General features: G+C 34.5%; 1 long non-coding RNA gene across 1 annotated transcript; it reads left to right on the top strand.

Moving 5' to 3' along the window:
* Positions 1–1828: 1828 nt before the first annotated feature.
* On the top strand, positions 1829–3795 carry LOC127126462 (uncharacterized). Its single transcript, XR_007804989.1, has 3 exons — positions 1829–2238; positions 3225–3279; positions 3366–3795. It is a non-coding gene; the product is annotated as an uncharacterized LOC127126462 (long non-coding RNA).
* The last annotated feature ends 1607 nt before the right edge of the window (positions 3796–5402 follow it).

Below are 5402 nucleotides of genomic sequence, written 5' to 3'. Positions count from 1 at the left end.
CCTGGAATCCTCAGCGAGTCGTCCTTGATATGTTCATCCTAACCGATGACGGATGTTCTCTCTGTTAGATCTTTATTATCTCCTTACCCGGTAACAAGTAGTAGATAATAGATTTTTGCTCCTCCTGTGCTGAAGTTTATTTCTTCCCCAGTCGAGTTGAGTGCGCATTTCCTTAGCGAAATGGCTTTTCCTGCATGAGTCGAGTATTTCAGTTTCATCCTGAATTACTCGTATCCCCTGCAGATGTTGTTATTTCCCCGACTGAGTCCTTTCCATGTTTGAATGGAATTCCTCGAGTCCCCCAGTAGTTTTAAGTCGTAGCCTGGCCTACGCATAACTCCTTTATCCCCCAGAGTCTATGTCTCCCCAGTGAGTTTTCCTTATGGAATGCATTATACTCCCGCAAATTTTCGGTCTCTCTGATTTCTTTTCCTTTGTGGCAATATTTCCCAACAGAGCATTGACTTTTGCATTCATATCATTTGCATCATGAGGTCTCTTAGGGACCAAAATTTGTTTCTGTGTTATTATTTAAGCCGATTCTACTGAGTCAACATGAAGATTTTAACCTTCACCTCCTCAGTTAGAATGTCCTTAAATAGGGGCAGCTGTAAGACCCCAATATTGACCCTAAGATCCCGCATGCAGTTCTATCATAAGCATTAGCATTGGGATCATACCTTGGCATTCTCCTTACCCCTCTTTCATTGGGTTTGTTTTGGGAGAGATCACCAAGCACTTTGTGATTATATCTTACTTGTATTTTATCATCTCACTAACCAAAATACCAAAAATATGTCTTTGCATTTGTCTAACTCTTTTGTAGGAAAGACATGATCTCCATTGATCTATCAAGTTCACATCTAGGGTTTGAGACCCTCATGAAGAAAGAGCACAACCAAGAATTGATTCAAGAATGGTTATGAGCATCACAATGTTCTCTACATGTTATATTGATCAAGTTTTCTTCAAGAGTTTGAGGGTGATTTGCCTTGGAAACCCTAGTTTAACCGGGTATCTTGAGTAACTTCTCAAACAAGCTATCTCAGCAATTGATCAAATTTCTTATGAGAAACTTCAAAAATAATCATCTTATGTATATATGATCTACCATGATCCTAAAAAGTCAAGAGAATTGGACGTTAGCAAGTTGGTTGATGGTGGTTGGCCAGATGAATTCATTTGATCAAAACTGGGTCTCCCTAGACCCTATCTCCTACAATTTTAACTATATGGAAATGATTCCAAGAGAAAACTTACTCTACATGACATTACAAACAAATTTCATGTTGATACCTAGAGCTAGTTTTTCTTGGAAAATCATTTTCTATGTTGAAACATTATAGGTCATTTTGTCTAAACCCTAATTTGAAAGTCAACTTCCTAAGGCCATAACTTACTCAATTTTTATGAGATGAAAGAATTCCAAGTTGCATAATCAAATTCAATATGTCTACTTCAACTTTGATGTTTGGAGTGTGAGCTAATTCAACTTTTTTGAGCATGTGATATGAGGTTACATTATAGGTCACTTTTGACCTATACCATTAATCAAGTGATTTTTCCAAACTTCAAAAATGCATAACTCTATCATTTAAAATCCAAATGACATGAAATTGGTGACCATTTTGAAGGTCTTTAAGAGATCTACAACTTTGATAATGACACGTTTCTCATTTGAAGCTCATATAAAAAGTTAAGCAAGGTGGAATATTAAGACATATGGCTTGACACTTAGAAAAATTTTGATATGTCAAAAAATTTCCAAATTTCCACCTCAAATTTATTCAAGTTACAAACTCCAAATGGAAAAGTGTTAAACACGAAAGTTATTCCTCTTGATCTCATCTTTCCAAAGAGCTGAAATTCATACATTTTGGACAAGGAATGCATAGGCTGCGCATAAATATACATTTTATAAATTAAATGAAGATTATGAGGAATTAAATGAAGATACATTAGTGAGGGCTTTGATTCCAGATCAACCAGATCGAATCACACTACTCAAGAACCCTAAATATACATTTTATAAATTAAATGAAGATTATGAGGAATCAAAGTCCAATTAGTGAGGGCTTTGATTCCCCTAACCTTGTGCGACCTGATGGCAAACAATTTGGAGCAAAATGAATCAAGAATTTTGACCTACCTCTGAATATGAAGCCTGAAGGTGAAGGCGTTCCTTGACGAAGGTTGGGCTTCGAGGAAGGTGAAAATGAATGAAGCAATCGTACGAAGGTAAACACGAATTCTCCTATTCGATTCTTTCTCCTACTTCTTTTTAGTGACTGGTCTCATGTATGTCGTTGCTGCTCTGGTTCGATATGTTTTGGTGGTGTTTTGTTGTTCTTGACGCCTGTATGTGCTTGATGAAGTCTAGCTCAACCCCAATTGGAGCTTCGAAGTGAAGCTCCAATGGCTTCCTAACAGAGCTCTATGTGAGGTTTATTTGAGAGAGAGAGAGAATGAGGGAGATGCTTAGAGATTCAGAGAAGAGAGATTCTGAAATGAGAGACTATGAGATTGTGATTGCCCCTTGTTGGATATATAGGGATTGAAGTTAACAGATCCCAAACTCTGTTAATTCTCCCTAGTGTAAAACGATTATAGGTTAGTAACACTGTTAGAAAATGGTTAGATTCAGTTAGGATTGTGACGGCCTTGATAAGTTAGTTAAGTTTGTTTTGGGACAGTTAGTTGTTTGTTGGTTTTCAATTAGTTATAACAAGTTATTTAATTATATGGATGAGATAGTTATTAGCTTTGAAATGTAATGGAGTTAGTTGCAAAGGTAAGAAATGTGCAAGGGAACTCATCTCCTATACCCTGTTATAATTCAGCTCATTCAACTTGGTTTTTCCTTTCATTTTATATGTGTGTGGTTAATTAGAGTGGAACAAATTATTCAACTGCAGGTTTGTAAATCAAATTGCTTGTGGCATGTCCATTGGACTTAAGAATGACTTGCTAGTTTATGTATGCAATTTCTGTTAGCTACTCATTAAAATTCGGAATGAAATTAACATGAAACCGAATTAGATTTTATTTTGAACCTATGTTAATCTATTTCCACACCTATTAATCACTGTTAGAATCAATTGAGTTTATGTTATGGATAAATTGTTTGAGTCAATTGGAAATTTGGATTTGGTTTTGGACTAAGGTTATTTTGTTAGTGAATCAATTTGGCTTGGTTATAGCGGTTTGTTGAAATCACTTTGTAGGTTGAACCTTCAACTTGAGCCATGAACATGGAGCTAAGTACTATTTATGTTTAAGGTCAGTTAACAATGAATTTTAGTGTTATTTAAAAGTGAGATTACAATCTAATTTGGATTCATTTGTTTGTCTAACTTCTTTTGCAGAGTGCTTAGCTTATGTCACAATCCCTTTTCCTGTCAAACTAATCCTGCATTCTGTCATAAAAGTATCCCATCTGTCATGTTAACTTGCCTTTCTTTCCTGATTTTGGATGATCAACATTGTGATTGTCATGGTGGATTTGTCTTACAGGGTCATGATTCCGTTGCAACAAAATCTGCAGGTTCTGCATTGCTAATATGGGCTACTTGAAAGGTCATTAGAGTATACAATATTATCGGTAGTACTTATTGTGCTAATAGATAGAAGAATAGACTTACAAAAAAACTGGTAAGTTCCTCCAGTGGCAAAGGCCTGAAAATTCGAAGTTTCAATGTATGTTGCAAAGAAAATATGACATTATGATTGGTTATGCCAACACAATTTAGTATATGATGTTATCCAACTAAGAAGTCCACAAAGATTACCTCTCCACATTTGAAGTTGTCCCTTATTTTCCTACGCGATTCTTCATCGTCTTTGAAGCCAATAACATAAAGTCTAACATACTTTTGCTGAAAAATAGCTCTAATAGCCAACTCTTTTGTCAATATTGCATCAAGTTCATAAGGGAATTCCAGGGGAATATCTTCATCAGCCTGAATTAATACCAACACCTTAATAAAAATTCAGCTATAAATAGTATATGTTGAACAAACAGAAACAACTACCTCTATCAACTCCCTTTTCAATTTCAACGACAACTTTTCCAATTAACTTCACATAATCGTTGTCCCAAAAGACGAACCTGGCCTTGAAATGACGTAATGGTTCTAACTATTCAATTAATAATAAGAACATTTTGCTCTGCACCATACCTTGGGACCGGTTCAGCTATTACGTGATTTGCATAACACTTCAACTTTCCATCTTTAAGTGCAACACTTTTTTTACACTCACTACAACCATCATAATACTACCCTGCTTGACCAACGTCAAATTTGTCCAATTTGGAAATGGTGACACAGGTTATCTCGTATGGTAGGTGCAGTCGTACTAAAGGTCAAACAGAAGAAATTGATTCATAAAGTAACGATAAATAAAAAGTTTCCTTACATGTTGAAGACTCGTGATTTCAGCAAGACTTAGAATTTTATCTTTCCATATAAACTTATCAAACTCATAATATTATGATTTTTGGGTCAATTCAACTTGCAGGATAGACGAAGATAACAAAGGTAACTCTCGTTGAAGACTATGATGTATAACAAATAAAAAAATCATTAAAGAGTTGGAATGAATTCGATTTTAACAATAATTAGAAATATGAGGAACTTGTCTTAGAAATAGTCTACCTTTATTTTAGCTTCTTAATCTCAACTTTGTTAACATCATTTATAGTTAACTTAGTGTCATTCTATGCGTTAGATACATTCAAGGGAAAATCTCATTCAATACGTGTACATTAGAAAATTGTAGTTAATAATAAATTGGTAAATCTTTGTATAAGCAAATGACATACCATAGTAAATAATACAAATAGCAAAAAATAATACCTTGAGTCCCCTTTATCCCTGTGTTCTGCAAAAGTACAATAACATTACCATCTTCCTTATGACTCTTATAATAATTGTAAAACTGTAAAGCAAACTGACCCCAAAGAGTATATTGAGCCAAACCTTTGTTGCAGCAAAATGCATGACCAGGCACATAAGAAGGTAAATATATAATCAGGAATCAATCAAACTAAATAACTTGATTCTAACCATAGAAAAACTAATAACATACCTCATATCAGTTATTGTAAAAACAACCTTGTTTTTGTTATTATCAGCATTCACTTGGGTCTGAGTTATTTTAGTAACTCTTCCAACAATATCTAAATAAAATAAAATGCATTAGCTGTGTAAGAATCAAATACATGTCTGGAATATATATAAAAACAACATTAAATTAAAGACTAACTTACCAAGTAACATATTAGATTGAAATCTACTCTCATGTATGGATGCCAAACCAAGTATGTTGGGATGGTTTACAGGGATGTCGGGCAATTCTGTTTTCTTTACCGAAGTTGATCCATATAATACCAACTTGAAACT

The sequence above is a fragment of the Lathyrus oleraceus genome, chromosome 3 (assembly GCF_024323335.1).
Source record: "Lathyrus oleraceus cultivar Zhongwan6 chromosome 3, CAAS_Psat_ZW6_1.0, whole genome shotgun sequence".
Classification (NCBI taxonomy): Eukaryota; Viridiplantae; Streptophyta; class Magnoliopsida; order Fabales; family Fabaceae; genus Lathyrus; species Lathyrus oleraceus.
Note: the sequence above shows the minus strand (reverse complement) of the source record. Positions and strands in the feature narration are given on the sequence as shown.